Source organism: Macrotis lagotis, chromosome X (genome assembly GCF_037893015.1).
Source record: "Macrotis lagotis isolate mMagLag1 chromosome X, bilby.v1.9.chrom.fasta, whole genome shotgun sequence".
Lineage (NCBI taxonomy): Eukaryota > Metazoa > Chordata > Mammalia > Peramelemorphia > Peramelidae > Macrotis > Macrotis lagotis.
The window spans coordinates 703,901,490-703,920,896 of NC_133666.1; the positions used below are offsets into that span (position 1 = coordinate 703,901,490).

The following is a 19,407-nucleotide window of genomic DNA, read 5'->3' on the forward strand; positions in this document are numbered from 1 at the left end:
CCTCCCAACACCCCTCCCCCCCAATCCAGTCTGTTGGGATGGTGGCAGCAAGGGTCTGAACATCCTTGCCTCCCCTTCCTCCTCCCAGGTCAGAGACAGAGAGGTCCCTCCTAGGCCCCTTCTCAAGGAAGGAAAGGAGAGACTGAGGCCTGGCCCTTTCCCCAGGGAAGAGGTTAGTTCTGGCTCTGAGAACCTGGGCTCAGCTTGGGCTCCATTGGCAGGATCCTCCCAGGCTGTTGTTTCTAATGACCAGCAGCCTCAGGAATGAAGGACTGGCTAGGCCAGACTTGGGGTGGGGGTGGGGGGCTGGGGCAGGCTTTCTCACCCCATGCAGACCCCTTCCTGGAGCTCTGGGCTTTGTTGGAAACTGCTGTGTGTGTGAACCTGGGGGGTTCCCTGACCATCTTGTATGCATAGGTGCTTGGGGGGGGGGGGTACTGTGTGTGTCTCTGACTTCCCAGATTCTATACCCAGGTGGTCTACAAAGGAAATAGCCAAGTTCAAGATTCCTGGAATGTTAGTGTGGAAGAAACTAGAACAGACAATGCAAAAGAGGGGAAAAAGAGAATCAGTTCCTTCTCCCCCCTGGGCAGAAAGTCCTCCCCCCAGTGAACTCTTGGAGCCAGCCCTGGGCCAGGATGGGGGAGGAGGCACCCCCTGCCTTGGCCAAGCTTGCATTTGGGTAGATATGTATGTGTGTGTGTGAGTGTATGTGCACGCATTTGTATGTGTATGTATATATCTATGTGAATGTATGTGAGTATGTGCTGATATGTGTGGATGTGTGTGTGAGTGTTTGGCAGGGGATCTGGGTCCTTCCTTGTGTCCTGGAGCTTAGGCCACTGTTGGCCCTTTGCTGTTCAATGAATGTTGCTTCATAAACTCTATCACTGGCCACTCCCTATCAACGGTTTTCCAGAGACATCTGGTGGGGACGGGAAGGGGGCTGGGAAGAGGCTTTTGGAGGAAACATGGGCTTCCTGGAGGAGAGCAAGCATCCCCAGCATTCAGGGAGGTCTGCCAGAATAGAGAGTTTATAATGATTGTAAGGGGTTTGGAGTAGGAAATGGATGCGTTCTGACCAGGGAGCTCATGTTGGCAGTGACTGGCCATGGACAGTGCATCAAGAGTTTGCTCAGCTATCACATCAAGTGAGCACCAAGGGGACAAAGCTGGGAATCCACGGGGAGGGGTACCATGGCCCTCTGACTCAAAGGGACAGAGCATGAGTTCTCTGGGAACATGGGAATGTGCAATCTTGGGCCATTCATGTGCAGATAACCACAGAAGGCAGTTGGAGATATGGGATTGGAATGAGACCAAGGTGAACAGTTCACTTCCTGCATCCCTCTTCTCTGTCCTTGCACTTCTCCCCCTCCTAGGCTCCTCCTGGTCTCCCTTCCTCCTTTGTAGCTCTCCTCTTTACTGGTACAAGTCCTCAGCAATCAGCACTTGGTCTGGCCTCTACTAAGTACTTATGCACTCATCCTCTCTGTCTCTGCCTCTTGTCTGTCTCTCCCTCCCTCTCTTCAACTCTTGGCCTCTCTCTCTCTCTCTCTCTCTCTCTTTCTCTTTCTCTCTCTCTCAAATTTTATTTATTTAAGGCAATAGGGTTGGGTGACTTGCCCAAGGTCACATGACTAGGTAATTATTAAGAGTCTGAGCTTGGATTTCCAGGGACAATGCTCTATCCACTTGGCCACCTAGCTGCTCTTCCCTCTCTCTTTCCCTTCTCTTCTTCCCTCCTTGTCTCCCCTCCTCTCCCCCTAGCTTTTCCTTCCTCTCTCCCTTTCTCTCTCCCTCCTCTTTTGCCCTATCTTTTCTCTCATCTTTTTCTCCTTCTCTCCCCCTTTCCTTCTCTTTCTCTTCCTCCCTTCCCTTCTCTCCCCTCACTCTCTTTTCCTCCTCTTTCTCTCTCCCTCCCCCACATCTCTCCATCCTTTTTATCTAGGAATTATCTTGTGAGTTCGTGCAGAGAGAAGCGGGGCCAGGATAGAGCCTTAGGTTAGGAGGCAGTGGTGAGGATCATGAGTCAGCAAAGGAAGCTGGGAAGGAGTGGTCAGCTAAGAAGAGGGGAGGTGTGAATTTAGCAGCCAAGAAGTTAGGGTTGATGGCACTTGTTGTGGTCCAGTTGTTCAGTCCTGTCCAACTCTTGGGGACTGTATTTTTAAGAGGTTTTCTTGGCAGAGCTATTGGACTGGTTTGCCATTTCCTTCTGGGGAGGAGAGAAATAGCAAGTTCCACTATGTGGTAGAGAATCCTGATTAGCCAGAAATGAACAGAGGATGGAAGGAGTGTGGGTGAAGGAGCCAGGATAGCTTGACTGAGAGGAGACCTGGCTGAGAAGGGGAGAAGCAAACTCTTGGAAGTAGAGGAGGGCACATTTCGCCTTGGGAGAGGGTAGCTTCTTCCTGGCTTTCCAGCACCCCTCACAGGGCCTACCACAGACTAGGTGCTTCATCAATCAGTGATTGTGGATTGACTCATTGATACAGGTGATTTTTCGAGCAACAGGGGGTAATGTAGAGTGGGTAATGAGAGACTGATTTGGCCAGGACTAGAGATGGGAAATGACAGAAGGGCAAAGCCCTCCAAAGGCACTAATATACAGACTGGCCTTGGGAAAGACTAAGGCCACTTCATCAAGGAAGGCAGAGAATGGGAAACCATATGGAGGAGCTAAAGTGGAGAAGGAGGCCAGATAGGTGGCCTTGTTTCAGTCAAGTGCACCCCTGCCCTGGGGATGCTTCCCAATTTGTGTGTGTGTGTGTGTGTGTGTGTGTGTGTGTGTGTGTGTGAGAGAGAGACTCTGGCCCTTCAGTTCCAACACTGTGGCTCACAAGCCCCCACTGGTGAATGCTTCCTTGCAATCAGTCAGTAGATAATTAGATCTTAGCCAAGGCACTAAGATCATATAGTAGACATACTTAGTAGACAACATCCCCCTCCTCCCTCCAAAACATAGGGAGCACTCTCTTACAAATACAGGAAGTCAACCCTAAAGTGCATCCATGTGGTCAACACTAAAGTCTGATGGTAGTGAGGCTCCCGTGTGGTACAATGTCACAGGGTACCACGTTCCTACTCCTGAAAGTCACTTCTCCCCCATGGAGTCCTTGAGCTGCCACCTTAGATATACCTCTCTGCTGGGTGGACCATTCAGAATGTGCTACTTCTGGAGCCCATCATCTCCTTTCCACTCTGAAGGAGTTCACTCTCGGAAGTCCTTTCTCTTACACTCATGTTCATCCACCACATGTCTCTCTGCTCCTTCCTGGAGTGTCTCCAGGGACAACAAGATCAATAGTGGGGATCAATATGTCTTTCTCTGGGATGACTCTCTCCCATTGTTTCTTTTGCCTTCTGTTACTGATCTAGTGGCTTATCTTCACAATTTCCAAACTGAGGTCCCTCCATTGAGGGACTGACCAACCCCCAGACTGGCATTAAAAGTTTATCCCTCCTGCTCTTACCCTGGCTATATTAATCCAGGTGATGTTGGAACCCTTACCCTAAATGATGAGGGGAGGTCTTATATCCAAGAGATTGGAAGGGATAGTCTTAGTGACTGGAAGGGGGGAAATGATGAAAATGGTGGAAACAAGGCAGTAAGAATCAAGCAGGGAAGGGATTGTGGGAAGGACCCATCAGAGGGAAGATCACACACATCTGTGGTGGACCCAGTTAGTACCACTGGGTGACTTGTTCCAGCCAAGTTCAGAAATGCTGTCAAAGGGGAGAGGGCCTGAAGTAGTGGTGAGGATAGGTTTGGGAGGAATGAGACACAGGGAAAGTTGGAAAGACCAGAAGCTGTGGTCAGATAGAGGAATGTCTTCTAGACCTCATAGACATGCAATGTTTGTGGGCAATGATGAGATTGTGGGTAGGACCCTCCCAGAACACGACTGCACTGAAGGGAAGGTGCAGGTCTTAGGTCATGAGCCAATCAGTGAAACAGCTATTAGTCACCAACTATCTGCTAGGGATAGGGTGAAGGTGAAGGTAGGGGGCAGGGATATCAGCATGCCAACAGCAGGGTGTGCAGGAAGACTGGAAACCAGTTCCAGAACTCCCTGAGAAAAGAGGGAGAATGATCTGGGGGCCAGGATCCAAATAGGACAGGAGGAGAATGTATCTGAAGGGAGAGAACCACAAGGGAGAAGAGGCTGTTGAGACCCTGACAAGGAAGGAGCTTTTTCTTTCTCCTGTGCCACTTTTGAAGGAGGTCCTTGAAAGGTCATTGAAAGAAGGACCATCCAGAGAAAGGTTTTAGAGAGGAGACAGAGGCACCTGCTCTAGGTCTTGAGAGAGGCTGTTATTCAATCTGCCAGGGAGCACTGCAGAAAACAGTGAATCGGAATGACTTCAAATCCAGCCTCAGGCATTTGCTAACTGTATGACCCTGGCCAAATCACTTAACCATGTTTGCCTCTCTGTTTCCTCATTTGTAAAATGAGGAGAAGAAAATGGTAAACCTTTCTAAGTGGTTTTTTTTTGGCCAAGAAAACCCAAATGACTGAGGGAATACAGTTGTGAGGACTTCAAAATACAGTTGTGAGAAGGAAGAGTTTTCTAACCCTATATGGGGATGGGGGATGTTACTAGGATCAAACATTGCACTCTCAGTCCTTTTATCCCCTCTCTTTCTTGGGAAATCTGGCAAAAAGATGTTTCCCCCATTTACCCTTCTTGTCCTTGATGCATTAATGCTATCTATATAGAAGCTTTTTAGTGGCAAGTAATCAAAGTTATCTATTTTCTCTTTAGTAACTGCCTCTATCTTTTGTTTGGTCAGGAATACATCTCTTACCCATAGTTGGGAGAAGTACAAGATTTGTTTCTATTCTAATTTTTAAAAATAATATGACCTTTTAATTTTAAGTTACATATGTGACTTAAAATATTAATAATTAACATTAACAACATGACCTAAATATCAATATTTAGTGTCTAATAATTTTAATAAAATGATATTTTCATATTACATTACATATCCATTTAGAAGATGTTGAGGAGTGTGGTATATTAAGTGTTGGTTAAAGCATCATTTTTACCATACTGTTTTCTTTTCTTTTTTTTTATTTGGTTTTTGCCAGGTCATGGGGATAAATAACTTGCCCAAGGTCACACAACTAGGTAATTATTAAATGTCTGAGACTGGATTTGAAATCAGGTCCTCCTGACTCCTGGGTCAGTGTTCTGTCCACTGTGCCACCTAGTTGTCCCCTACCAGACTGTTTCCCAGTTTTCCCAGGTTTTAACAAATAAGAAGTTTTTTCATAGGTGATTTATGCTTTCCATATTATCAAAGACTGGGTTGTTGTGTTCTGTTGTTTCTGAATTTTTGTCTCCTCTGTTCCATTGATCAATCACTTGATTTTTTGATAATTCCAGATGGTTTTAATGACTGCTGCCTTATTATAGAGTTTGAGTTCTAGAAGTGCTATATTTAAATAACTGGAAGAATAGTCATTGTCCATGGTTAGGCTGTGCCAATATAATAAAAGTACTAAAACTGTCAAATTAATTTACACTTTTAATCCTGTATTAATCAAATTAATAAGGTAATACTTTATAGACCTTGATAAAACTGTAACAAAATTGTTACTATCATTTTGTACAGTATTCTTTCTATATATATCTAGCCATGAGCTCTATTATACCATTTATTTAAATTGTTTATTTCTTTAAGGAGCATTTTGTGGTTGAATCTATACAAGTCTTTCATGTGTTTTGGGAGGCTGATTCCTGGATATTTTATAACTTTGTCATGGAATGAGATTTCCCTTTCTATTGTTACTTTTTTAGGTTTAGTTTATGCTATATAGAAATGCTGTTGATTTTTTTTTAAAAAATTGTTTATTTAAGGCAATGTGGTTAAGTGATTTGCCCAGGGTTACACAGCTAGGTAATCAGTAAGTATCTGAGGGTGGATTTGAACTCAGGTCCTCCTAACTCCAGTACCAGTGCTCTATCCACTGTGCCACCTAGCTGCCCCCAATGCTGTTGATTTTTGAGGTTTTCTTTTGAGGTTTTAACTTTTGCTGAAGCCACTGTCTCAAAGATCAGCTTTACTAATTTCCTAGAATTTTTCAAAGAAACCATTATCTCATCAGCAAATAAAGATGATTTTATCTCCTCTTTGTTTATCTTTATGCTTTTAATTTCTTCCTCTTGTCTTATTGTTACTCCTAGTATTTCCAAAATGAAAAGGAAAGGGAATAAACATTTATATAGCACTTACTTTTTATTCTGCTAAGAACTTTTTACAAAATTCCCTATTTGATCCTTATAACAGCCCTGTGAAGTAGATGCTATTATAATCCCCATTTTACAGTTGAGAAAACTGGGATAGATAGGTTAAGTGACTTGTCCAGGGTCACACACTATATATCAAATAATAGTGGGGACAATGGACATTCTTGCTTTATTCTTTTATAATTGGAAAAGATTCTAGTATCTTCCAATGGCATATAATGCTAGTTTTTGTTTTTAGATAGATGCTTTTTATGATATAAAAAAAGTCCCTCTATGCCTATACTTTGAAGGGTTTTTAGCATAAAATAGTTCTGTGCTTTGTCAGAGACTTTTTCTTCATCTATTGATAATCATCTGTTTTGGATGTTTTGATTTTTAATATGATGAATTATGCTGATTATTTTCATAATGTTGAAACAGCCTTTCATTCCTGATAAAAATTCTATTCAGTCAAAATGAATGATTTCTTGGATAAATTTCTATAGTCTACCTGATAAAATTTTGTTTAAAATTTTGTCATTAATGACATTGGCTTATAGTTTTCCTTCTATGTTTTAATCTTCTCTGGTTTAGTAATAGGACTCTCTTTGTCTCATGAAAGGATTCTGTCATTGAGACAGAGGGTCCTGTTAAATTTAAGAGGAACAAAACACTGTTTCTGAGTGGTTTAAAAGAGAAATGAGAGTACAAGAGCAGAATTTATGGCCTACACAGCAAAAATAATGAACAGAATAGAAAAACTTGAATCTGCAATGCCTTTTGTTTCTGTGGTGAAGCTTAAGTCACTTTCCTTTTTTTTTTTAGTGTTTTTCATAAATTCCTAAACTTGCCTCTTCTCCCCCCCCCATCACTACCTTGTTATGATGGGGGGGGGGGTTAAAATGAAACTATGAGAATAGCTAGGAAAGATAAGAAGGTGTTCTTAAATGAACAATGCCAAAGAAATAGAAGAAAATAATAAACTGAGAAAGATGAAATTTCTTCAAGAAAAGTAGAGATATTAAGGAAAAGTTTCATGTAAAAATGGGCATGATAAAGGACAAAAATAGCAGGAATTTAACAAAAACAGAAGAGATTAACAATAGGTGACAAGAATTCACAAAATAATGATATAAGATCTAAATATTCCCAACAACCACATCGGTGTGGTTACTGATCTAGATTCAGACATTATGGAGGATGAAGTCAAGTAGGCCATAGGAAGCATTGCTAACAATAAGGCTGGTAGAGGTGAAAGAATTCCAGTTGAACTTTTTAAATTCCTAAAAGATGAGGCTGTTAATATTTGCCTTCAATATGCTAGTAAATTTGAACTCAGTAGTGGCCACTGATTTGGAAAAGATGAGTTTGTGTCTGGATCTTGATGAAGGGGAAATGCCAAGAAAATTGCTAAACAATTATAGTCATTTCACATACCAGCAAGGTTATGCTCAAGATTCTACAAACAAGGGTTCAGTAACATGTGAACTGATCTTTTCCAGAAGAGCAGTTTGGTTTTCAAAGTGGCAGAGGATCTAGAGACAAAATTACTAACATTTGATGAAGTTCCAGAGAAACATCTACTTCTCCTTCATTGACTGTAGATCCCCCAAAATGTGACAAATCCCCAAAGAAATGAGCATGCCAGATCATCTTGTCTCCTAATGCACTTGTATGGAGGCCAAGAAGCAACAATTATAACTGAATATGGAATTATTGCTTTAAGATTGGAAAAGAAATGGTTCTTGTCTTTCATTATCAAAGAAGACCAAAACAACATCACTGTGTTTGAGATAAATGGTGGTGTGTCCGACTGGGGCTGATCAGACCAGTACAAGCTTGGAAAGTGCTACCACAGGTTGGGCACAAATAATCCATGGGAACGCCTGGGCTGCATACTCTAAACTTATGGATGTTATGTTTCTTTTGAGCTCCTTCAATTCTACCTTTCTCATAGAGAGCAGTACCCTCAGTGACAAGGGCATGCCATGCTGGGCGTTCTTGTGCCAGCATCTCCCATGCTGTATAATCAATTCTAAAGTTCTTCAATGAGACCTTCGGGGTCTCATTATTGCTTCTTCTGACCCCCTTGAGAGTGGTAGCCCTGTGGGAGTACTCCATAAAATAGTTTTTGGGGCAAGCATACATCTGGCATTCTAACAATGTGCCCAGCCCATCATAGTTGCCCTCTCTGTAGAAATCTTGGAATGTCAGGCAGTTTAGCTAAAAAGGCATCTCAGTTTCTGGGATCTTCTCCTGTCAGGTGACCCTCAGAATCTTCCTAAGGCAAATTAAATGGAAGGTAGACACTGGTAGACTGTCCAGGTTTCACAGGCATATAGCAATGAGGTCAGCACAACAGCTCTAGAACTTCAGTTTGGTAGTCAAATACCTGTTCTCTCCCACACTTTCTTTTAGAGTCTCCCAAATACTAAGCTAACTCTGCAATGATAGTGTCAACCTCACTGTCAATGTATACCTACCTGGAAAAGACACTGCCAAGATAAGAGAACTTGTCCACAATACTCAAAACATCTCCATTTTCCTAGTTAGACCAAAATGTCAATTCATACTTTGTTGCATCTCAACTTCAGAGACTGCATTGAGTGCACAATAATCTGCATACAGAATCCTGACCAACACTCCCTCTCTGGTTTTGGCTTGTTGCCTTTCCAAGTTGAAGAATTTGCCATTGGTTTAGTAGCTGACTTTGGGCCATGTTCAGCCTCAGTGAAGAAATTTGATAACATGTCTGAAAACATCACGCTAAAAAAAGGGAGCAAGGACACATCCTTGTTTCACTCCATTGGTGACTGGGAAATCTCAAAAGCATTGTCCACTATCCTGAACCTGGACAAGCATGACATCATAAAACTGATGTACAATACTGATGAACTTCTCTGGGCAATCAAATTTTGACATAATTTTCTATAAACCCTTATACCTAATGGTATCAAATGCCTTGGACAGATCTACAAATGTTGCATACAGACCTCTGTTCTGTCCCTGGCATTTTCCTGGAGCTATCAGGCAGCAAACACCATATTGACTGTTCCTCAACCCTTTCTGAAGCCAGGTGAAGGATCAGCCTATTGAGAACTCTGGCAAGAATCTTACCAGCAATGAGTAAAGAGAAATATCCCTGTGATTGTCATAGGACAATCTATTCCATTAACTTTTTTAGAGATGGAAGATGGAGGCATCCTTCAATTCTTGGGAGAATAACTTCTAAATGCCATATAACATGGAAAATTTCAATCAGTTTTTGGATTATTAAAGTACCCCCCACCTTGTAGATCTCAGCTGGAATAGAATCAACACCATGTGCTTTGCCACTTGAAAGAAACCAAATGGGGGAGGCTAGGTGACACAGTGGATAAAGCGCCAGCCTTGGAGTCAGGAGGACCTGAGTTCAAATCTGGTCTCAGACACTTAGTGATTACCTAGCTGTGTGGCCTTGGGCAAGCCACTTAACCCCATTTGCCTTGCAAAAACCTTAAAAAAAAAGAAAGAAACCGAATGGCATTCAAAAACCTCTTCTTCAGGTGGAACTTCAGCTAGGGACTGATTGTCTTCAACTTGAAGTAAATGGTCAATGACTTCTATATTGATTGATGATGGACTGTTAAGAACACTGTGGAAGTGTTCAGTCCAACTCTCTAGAATCATGTCCCTATTGTTATTTATTGTGGATCCATCAACACTGAGCAGTTGAGATGCATCATAGTTCTTTGGTCCATAAATAGCCTTCAGGGCATCATTTAGTTTGTTATTGTTATAAAACTGCATTTCATCTGCCTTCTTACTGAACCAAGAATTCTACACTTCTCTAAGATTTATTTGTACTTTATGTTTGATGGAATTCAATGTTACCTACTTAGAAATGTATGAACTATATCTGGCCTCAGACACTTAATAACTATCTAGCTATGTGACCTTTGGCAAGTCACTTAACTCCATTGCTTTGAAAAACAAAACAAAAAAACAAAACAAAAAAAAAGGGAATGGATGAACTATCCTCTTGGTAAACCCTGTGGAATTTGCATTTTTATAGCAGCTTCTGTATTTACCCATCATTTTCATCAGACCAGTTTTGATGTTTGCAAGTATTGTGTCCCAGATCAGCAAATACAGTGCTGTACATAAAATCTCTGAAAGCTGCCTATACCTTTTCTGCTCCACTGTTGTCAAATGTGTATTGGTTCAGTTTTTCCTCTAAGTTAGGAACAAACTGTTACTACTCAGAGAGACACACTATAATCTCTTGACATTAATTCTGTGAGTAGTCATTTTGCCTTGGGGCTGCTGCTTTGTTGAATATGAGGATTTAGCTTAGAGAGGATGAGTCTGTGATCAGTCAAGCACTCTGCACTATACATTGGCTTTGTCACTCTCACATCCTGTCTCTTCTCCTTCAATCGCATAGTCTGTTAGATGCCAATGTTTTCTATGAGGGTACATCCAAGAAATAGGATTGCATTTAGATAAATTGAAGATAGAGTTTGTGATGAGAAGATCAACTCCATTTCTCCCAAGGACTCCCTGCCCTGTCTGGTAATTTGAGCCTACTCCAACATTAAAGGGACGCAGAATTTTTCCTCTTTTGGTACATTGATGATAAGGGTCTCCAGGTCTTTATAGAAAAGGAATATGATAAAAGTGTGTCTTGTCACCTTATTTATATGCAGAGTACATCATGTGAAATACCATATTTGGTAAATCAAAAGCTGAAATTAAGATTGCTAGGAAAAATATTAACAATCTCAGATGTACAGATAATACCACTCTGATGACAAAAAGTGAAGAGGAATTAAGAAGCCTTTTGATGAGGGGAAAAGAGGAGAGTATTAAGTTGACCTGAAGCTTAATACCAAAAACCCCAAGACCAAAAAGGGAAAAGGACTTATTTGTATAAAAATATTTAGAGTGACTCTTTTTGTGGTGGCTTAGAATTGGAAATTGAAAGGATGCCCATCAATTGGGAAATGGCTAAACAAGCTGTGTTGTATATATTGTGATGAAAAATTATTGTGCTGTAAGAAATGACAAGTAGTATGATTTCAGGAAAAACCTGGAAAAGATTTACCTGAACTACTGCAAAGTGAAATGAATAGAACCAGGAGAACACTGTACAAAGTAATAGCAGTGTTGTATGATGATCAACTCTGAATGACTTACCTATTCTCAACAATGATCCAAAACAATCACAAAGGACTAATGATGATGCATATTATCTGCTTCCAGAGAAAGAACTGATATTGATTGAATAGAGTCTGAAACATGCCATTTTTAAAATTCTTCCTTTTATTTTTTCTTTCATTTGAATCTTCTTGTACAAAATGATTAATAAGGAAACATTTTTTAAAATTACACATGTAATTACATGTAATGTCTGATTGCTTATTGTCTCAGGAAAAGGAGAGGGTAGATAGGGAAAGAGAGGATATTTGGAACTCAAAACTTTAAATAAAAATGTTAAAAACTAAAAAAAAAAACCACCCTAAGATCTTGGCAACTGGTTCCATCACTTCCTGGCAAATAGAGACAGAAGAAATGGAAACAGTGTCAGATTATACATTCTTGAGATCAAACATCCCTGCAGACAATGATTACAGTCATGAAATTAAAAGATATTAATATCTGGAAGGAAAGCTATGGCAAAGCTGGACAGCATCCTAGAAAACAGAGACATTGCTTTCCTGGCAATGATCCATATGGTCAAAGATATGATTTCTTCAGTAGAAATGTGTTGCTATGGGATTTGGACTATAAGAAAAGCTGAGTACTGCAGAAAAGACATTTTTGATTGTGGGACTGGAGAAGGCTTTTGAGAATCTATTGGATTAGGAGGAAGTCAAATAAGTCAATATTTGAAATTCATTCAGGCTATTCATTTCATGACACCAAAGCTTAAATGCTTTGGCTACATAATGAGAAGAGGGTCTCACTGGAAAAGACCCTGATATTGGGAAAGATTGAAGGCAAAAGGAGGAAGGAATGGCAGAGGACGAGATGTGTAGAGAATATCACAGAAACAATAAACATTAACTTGGATGGACCATGGGAAACTGTGGAGGCTTGAAGGGTCATGGGGTCAAGAAAAGACAGACACAACTGAATGACTGAACAAGACCAACAGCAACAATGAATTTATTCACTAGCACTGGAAAGTCACATTTCTTTCTGCTGTTAATATTTCCTTGTTGATTTAACTGCCTATGGTCAAAGTCTTTGAGCTTTCTTCTTCCTGAGATCTTTGGTAATTTCATTCTCCCTCCATCCCTTCTACTCCCCTTTTCCTTACCCCCTGACTCTCTCACCTCTGATGGGGTTTTCTCTGTAAATTTTCTCTGTAAATTGGATCTCTAAACATCTCAACTTTCTCCCCTGCTCACCAATTCCCAGTTCACCAGCCTAGGTCTCTGCCCCAGCTGACTTTTGGGTGGTCAGCACTAGCACCAGCTGGATGCTAGGCTCTTCCCTCAGGATTGGTGGAGTGCTGCCCAGATTGCTCCCTAGGTTATCAGGGCCTGTTCCTCAGTTTTCTGATCCAGTACTGACAAGATATTTTCTTGATGTCTATACTTTAGGCATCCCGTCTCTGAGATCTTGTGATCTTTATTTTATCTTATCTTAATAGTATTTTTTTCCAATTACATGTAGATAGTTTTCAACATTTATTTTTGTAAAATTTTCTCCTTCCCTTCTTTCCCCTCTCCCTAAGACAGCAAGCATTCCACATTAGTCATCCTAAGAAAGAAGAATTAGAACAAAAGGGGAAAAGCATGAGAAGGAAAAAACAAATAAAAGATCTGCTTTGATTTGCATTTAGACTCTGTGGTTCTTTTTCTGGATATGGATGGTATTTTCCATCACAAATCTTTTAGAATTGTCTTTTCTCACTGTTGTGTTGAGAAGAGCTAAATTTATCATAGTTGTTACTGTTGCTGTGTTCAATGTTCTGGTTCTGCTCACATTATTCATCACACTTATTTACACAACAGTTCATATAAGTCTTTCCAGGTCTTTCTGAAATTTGCCTGTTGAGTTTTTTCCAAGCCCAGACACATGACCTCCCTTTCCCTCTGTTTGTCCACTCTCCTGTCAGATCTTTGCAACACAGAATTCAGGCTAGACTGAAGCCTGACTCTTTACGGCCCTGAAAAGAGGGAAGAGGGCCAGGATATGTTTTTGGTTTTTGTTGCAAGCTTGTGGGTTGGTCCCTGGCTGGGGTAGTGCAATCCTTCTACAGGTTAGGGTAGTGTAGTGGGTAGTTATTAAGGGGGTGCTGAGTGAGCTCAGGATAGGTGTCAGTTCATGACATTTTTTTAACCTTCTGTATTCTGGATGACCTAGACCATCTCACATGTGAGACTGCCTATCATGTTCTGGCCTTATCAGAGAAGGTACTTTGCTCAATGAGCAAAGTAGAACTGAAGTAGCTCAAAAGAAACAAGAAATGTACAAATTTACAGAATCTGCTCCAAAGTTTCACATGGTGCTTTGTACCTGACCTGTGGGAAGTCTTCCAAGTTCATGTGGTCCGATCAGCCACAGTCGGACACTCTGTACCTTGACTTCAACAGAGTGATGTCATTTTGGAGAATGAAGGACAACAATCAATTTCTGTTGTGTAGAGGTTGGAGAGGTCATGAGGATCAGCAAAAATATCTTGTTGACTGTATGACTCAGGCTCTTGTCAAAAGTCATTGATTTCTAGTGTCTCCAATGTTTGTTCAATTCTCTGTTTTTCTTTTCATTTAACTTTCTGCTAAATTTGTCCAGCTCTGAGAGAGGAACATTAAAGTATCCAATAGTTATTAGATTATTATCTCTTTTTTGCAATTCAATTTTTTCTTTTATTGGTAATTCCAGCTGTTGTACATCTGTTTAGAATTCATATTCATTAATTTATGTAGGTTAAACACTATATAACTTGAACTTTCTCTATTTCTCTTGATGTTGCAAATTTTTGCTTCTGCTTTCTCCGAGAGCACAAAGGAAAATCATACTGGATGGGGAGGGTGGAAAGGAACAAGCTTTTATTAAGTGCCAGGCATGATAATTATTTGATCTTCACAGAGGAGGAAGTGACAGTGAAGTGGCCCAAAGGAGTAATGTTTGGGACCAAATTTGAACTCCAGATCTAGCACTCTATCCACTGTACCATCTAGTTGGGGTTGAGACTTCAAGGAGAGGATGGTGATGTCTTAGAGACAAGTGGGGGCAAGTTCAGGTAGGAAGCTAAGGCCTACTGTAAACTTTTCCAATAGAATGGAAGCTCCTTGAAGGTAGGGACTGTTCTTTTTTTTTTTTCCTTTTTTGCTCTATATATCCCCATCTCTTCCACTGGTAGGTGCCTAATGAATGCTGATTCAATAGAATGAGTATGACGTCTGAGATGTGGCAGGGACCCCCCAAGAAAAGGGAGCTGTCCAGAAGACCATTGGCAATGTGGGGCTGTAGCCCAGGAGTGATGGGAGGGCTGAATAAGGAAAGGAGGAAATCAGGGGTCCAGAAATGAAAAGTGAGCCCCATGGTGGCTGAGGAGCTCCCACAATGGAGCTTGGGGGATGGGCACCCTGAGGGAGGCAGGAAGGGGTCAAACAAGGGAGACTTGAGAAGGAGCAGTCAGACCAGTAGGAGGAAAGCTGGGAAGAAAGTGTGGTCAGGAAGGTCCTGGAAGTGATGACATCTGGGAGCAAGGGGTGGAGGAGGAGAGGAGGAGATGGACGGGAGAGGGAGGTCAGCAGATTGAGGATTGAGAAAGGGTGGTGGGTCACCAGCTCAGCTCACCAGGAGAGACCTTTGAGCTGCCTTAGAAGCCAGATTGCACAGGCTGAGTCCAAAGGCCCAACTGGCCTTGGGCCACTGGGCTGCAGGGAAGCCGGACTTCTACTGACACTGTTTAGCAGCACCGGAGTAGAACTAGTTCAGGTTGCTGTTGGGAAGGTGACCCAGGCTTGGAGATGACCAGTTTGACTGATGGGAGGTAGGAAACAGGATTCAAGGAGAAAGGAAATTGAATTGACCAACCCCGCATTCCAGTCTGTGAACAGAGGAGAATGAAGGGTTGAGACTGGGAATTGGATGAGACAGAGGGATGGGAGAGATTTAGTAGATGTAATAGAGGGGAAACTGAGGCTGCCCAGAGTGGAGAAGGGACTGAATGGCCAAGGGCTGGCTGTCGTTGTGTGTCAAGGCTTCAGGGATCAGAACTGGGAGATCCTGTCTTTGCTTGAGAACATGTTGTTGGGTAGACTGCCTGTTCTCCATCCCCACCCCTGTCCCCAGGTTCCAGGAGGACAGACACCTTGGCTCAACTCACAGCCCTAGACTAATGTTCAGGGTGTGATTGGGGAAGGAGGGGGAAGGGTTTGAAGAGCCAGTCTTTGGGGAGACTTTGGATCTGCCCTCCTTCCCTGCCCTGAGGACACTCCACAGGGACCTTCACACCCCGTGGCTAGGTGTTAATGGATCACTCAGAGTTAATGCCTTACCCTGCCTCTGACTCCTTTGCCAAAATATCTTCTGGGCTTCCACTGGGCCCCACAGTCTTCTCCCTGGCCACTTCCAGCCCCTTCCAAGATGGATCTCAGAAACAGAAAACTCAGTTTTCCCCTAGGTATTTATTAAATCCCTACTAGGTGCCAATTACTTTCCAGAGAACCTGGGAGATCATGCCTAGTGATGAAGGAATGGGTGGGTAGCTCATTAATGACTGGCACCCAGAACCAAACACAGCCCCCAGAGTTGCCCAGGGTGCAAGACTGTTAGCCCGAGCCTCCCTAGTCCTGGCATTGCCCTCACCACAATTCACCTTTGGGCTAACACTCCACCTAGACCCTCTCCTTGCCTCTCCACATCTGCTCCTCATGGAACTAATTTATCAACCCCAACCATGGGGCTGACGATGCTCTTTTGGGCTCAGCCTGGCAAGAGCCTTTTCCAACTTGTCACCTCGGCTGTTAGTTCCTGAACATTTATTCAACGTGTTCTGGGTGTCTGACCTTGACCTAAGCTTGGCTGGGAATAAAAAGGAAGGCACCAACCCCGGTGATCTCTGAGTAGAGGCTCTGGGAGCAGGGGGCTGGGGGAGGTCCCTGCCAAAGATGGAATCAGTGGAATCTTGAGGATGGGGCCTCCTCGGTGCCTATAGGCTAGTCTCTGAGGAAGCATGCTACACAGCCCAGGACCCTGGAACACCCCACTGCAGACCCTCTGCCCTTTTCACACCAAACTCATGAACAGATGCTCTTAGAGTCTGGCCATTCAGAGGGGCAGAAACCAGGAGGAACACTAGGTCAAAAGCTTTTCTAAAGCCTAAGCAAACCGGATCTGTGGCCCCTCCCCAGGTGGGGTCCCCTTCCCCGATGAGCAATCCTTCCAGTCCAAAAGGAAAGAGGGACTTGAGTCACTTGACCCAGCCTTGAGGAAGGGGAGAGTCTGTCTTCTAGAAAGGAAACAATGGTGCTAGATTGGTAAAGAGTGAGGGTGGGGAGTGGGGCACTAATCTCTGGGAAGTCTGTAAAGGTGTGGGCAGGACCTGTGGATGAATTTGAATGAGGGGTTCCTAGAGGAAGAGGTAGGGAGGAAGGAGAGCCTTGGGAGGGGACTGACCTGGGCAATGACTGGAAGGTGGGAGTGAAGACTTGTTTTCCTGGAGTGTGTGTGTGTGTGTGTGTGTGTGTGTGTGTGTGTGTGTGTGTGTATGAGTGTGTATGAGTGTGTGTGTGTGTGTGTGTGTGTTATGTGTGTGTGTGTGTGTGTGTGTGTGTGTGTGTGTGTGTGTGTGTATGAGTGTGTGTGATAATGTATAACCAGCTTGTGGAGGTAAGAGAGAGAACTTCGAGATGGCTTTACCACCAAACAGGAGATTGAGTATTCTTGGGGCAGAGGTCAACCCTCCATAGGGAGGCTGTCCGAAGGGGGACACAGATATTGGGTGGAGGGAATTAGGACCCCCATGACCCAGGGTGAAAATGGATATGGGACTCAATAGATATGGGAAAGAGAAAGTAGAGAGAGAATAGTATGAAGAGTGGGGGGGGGATGAATGTTGGGATCCCCCTTTTTTACAGTTGAGAAAATGAGGTAGGAAAACTTATTGGGAAAGTCACTTGTCCTGGGTCACCCAACTAGTGTGAAGCAGGATTTGAACCCTGCTCTTCCTGACTCCAGCCCAGTCCTGGGAAGGGGAAGGCTGTGACTGTCCCTGGGAAGACGGGGGTGTTCTCTTTGGGAAGAGGAAGCTCAGGAGAGGGACGGCCATCAGGGAGGTAGAGCAGGAGTTCTATTTTAACCCTGTTGAGTTTTAGGGGTCACTAGGCTACTTAGTTGGGGAACTGGTGATATGGGATTGGAACTCCAGACTTAGGCTGCAGCCTCTGTTTTTGGACCCTGGAGCCCCCAGCAGAAGAAATGAAAACTGACTCTATGGGAGGGGATGAAATCCCAAGGGAGAGAGTGGAGAGGGGAAAGAGAAGGGGATCCAGGACAAAGCCTTGGGGGGGCACTTCGGGTGAGCAGGAGTAGCCTGACTGAAGATCTAGCAAAGGCGATTTTCGGGGGGCAGTGTGATAGGCGAGAGAGAACCAGGAGAGAAGGGCCTGAGAACACACTGGATGGAGCCATGAGGGCATTGCCCTTGTTCTTGGGCCAGCTTGCTGAGGGGAGAGAAGGCCGGAGGAGTATGTGGGGCAGGGGGACAGAGAAAAGCATGGGGAGCTCCAGCTTCTGGGGACCCTCTGGCTGTCCTGTCAGGCCTGGCTTTGGGAGGAAGGGCTGATCACGGTGGGCAGGAATGATGGAAGGAGAGGGAGTTGGATCCCATGGATCTGCAAGATTCCAAGAAGGGTTCGTGTCACCCCAGGGAGGAGAAGCCTCCAGGTGGCCCACTCCCAAGGAGATCCCTCTCTTTGGGGTCCCTGACTCTGCCCTGACTTTGCCACTCCAAGTAGAACTGCTTTGTCATTCCTCCTCAGGGCAGACCCTTCAGACTCTTCCCCAACCCTTTTGCCCACCCCACCGCCTTTCATCTGAGTCTTCTTTTCAGGCTAATGTGCTCAGTTCCTCCAATGGAGGATAGAAGTTCATGAGGGGGATGGAGGCTCAATGGGAGAAATGGGGGCTCAATGAGGGGGATCAGGGCTCATTAAGGGGTGAGGGCTCAGTGAGAGGGATGGGGGGGTTAGAGTTGGTGGGGCCCAGGAGGGGAGATGGGGTGTCAGAGAAAGTTGGAGGGGTCACTCAGTGAGAGACTTGGAGCACTAGTGGGATGGCAGGAGCACAATAAAGACCCAGAAGACTTTGGGAAGGGTTTGGGCTGAGGTGGTGGTGCAGATCCAAGGGCCCCCAGCATGGCGCCAGGGAGGAGTTGGCAGGCAGGCTGGGGCTGCTCAGGCAGCGTAGGCATGGACTGCCCGGACTCCTCTGTCATGGAGGACATGTTCTAAGGTTATAATGAGGGGTAATTAGGGGCACTGGGATGCTGCCTGGCCCAGCTCCCCCACCCACATGAGCTGCCTGGGAAGTGCCCCAGGGCCCGGGCCCCTCCCCTAGCTAAAGCCAGGCTCCCTCTTAGCCAGGCCCCTTGTGTCCAGAGCATCCTTGGGCCTCTCCTGGGCTCTAGTGGCTTTCTAGGCAATGGCCTAGGCCTGGCCTCCCTCCTGGCTGCCCTTCTCTGTCAGTCTTGGGCCAGGGCCTGGCATTCCTCCTCCATCTCTGCCTGCTCCTTTTGCTGTTCCTTGGCTGATTCTTCTCTAGGTCCTGCCCACTCTCTGGGGGCAGAGGTGTGTGTGTGTGTGGGGGGGCAGATTCTTCTTTTGGTGAGCTCATTGGTTTTCATTACTTTAATCATAACCTGGATGCAGGGGCCGCCCAGATCTGTATCTCAGCCTCAGCACCCTGGAGGGGAACAGAGTTTTCCTGAGAGTGAAGTCTCAACTTCCTTGAACCCTTCTCTGTTTGATCTGGTCTGAAATCCTGGCTTGGACACTTGCTGCCTGTCTGACCTTGGACAATCTCTACCCTCCTTCTCATCTCGAAAGGGAAGAGGTGCCTTTATTTTTTTAAATAATATTTTTAAAAAGGTTTTCCAGTTGCATACAGAGTTTTCAATATTCATTCATGTTTGCAAAAATTTCTCCCTCCCTTTCTGCCATCCCCCCC

General features: G+C 44.0%; 2 protein-coding genes across 4 annotated transcripts in view; both read left to right on the forward strand.

Moving 5' to 3' along the window:
* The window catches only part of LOC141497082 (uncharacterized), an 857,774-nt gene that overhangs the window by 717,610 nt on the left and 120,757 nt on the right, over nt 1–19,407 (forward strand). The window lies entirely within an intron of this gene.
* The window catches only part of LOC141497130 (glutathione hydrolase 1 proenzyme-like), a 74,345-nt gene that overhangs the window by 33,927 nt on the left and 21,011 nt on the right, over nt 1–19,407 (forward strand). Inside the window, exon 1 of one of the 3 annotated variants that reach the window (XM_074199758.1) lies at nt 155–172. The exons of 1 other annotated variant lie outside the window; for it this stretch is intronic. The gene's annotated coding sequence lies outside the window, so the exon portion shown is untranslated. Of the gene's footprint in view, nt 1–154; nt 173–15,043; nt 15,230–19,407 lie in introns of those variants that run through there. One more of the 3 variants, XM_074199756.1, reaches the window with a different exon arrangement.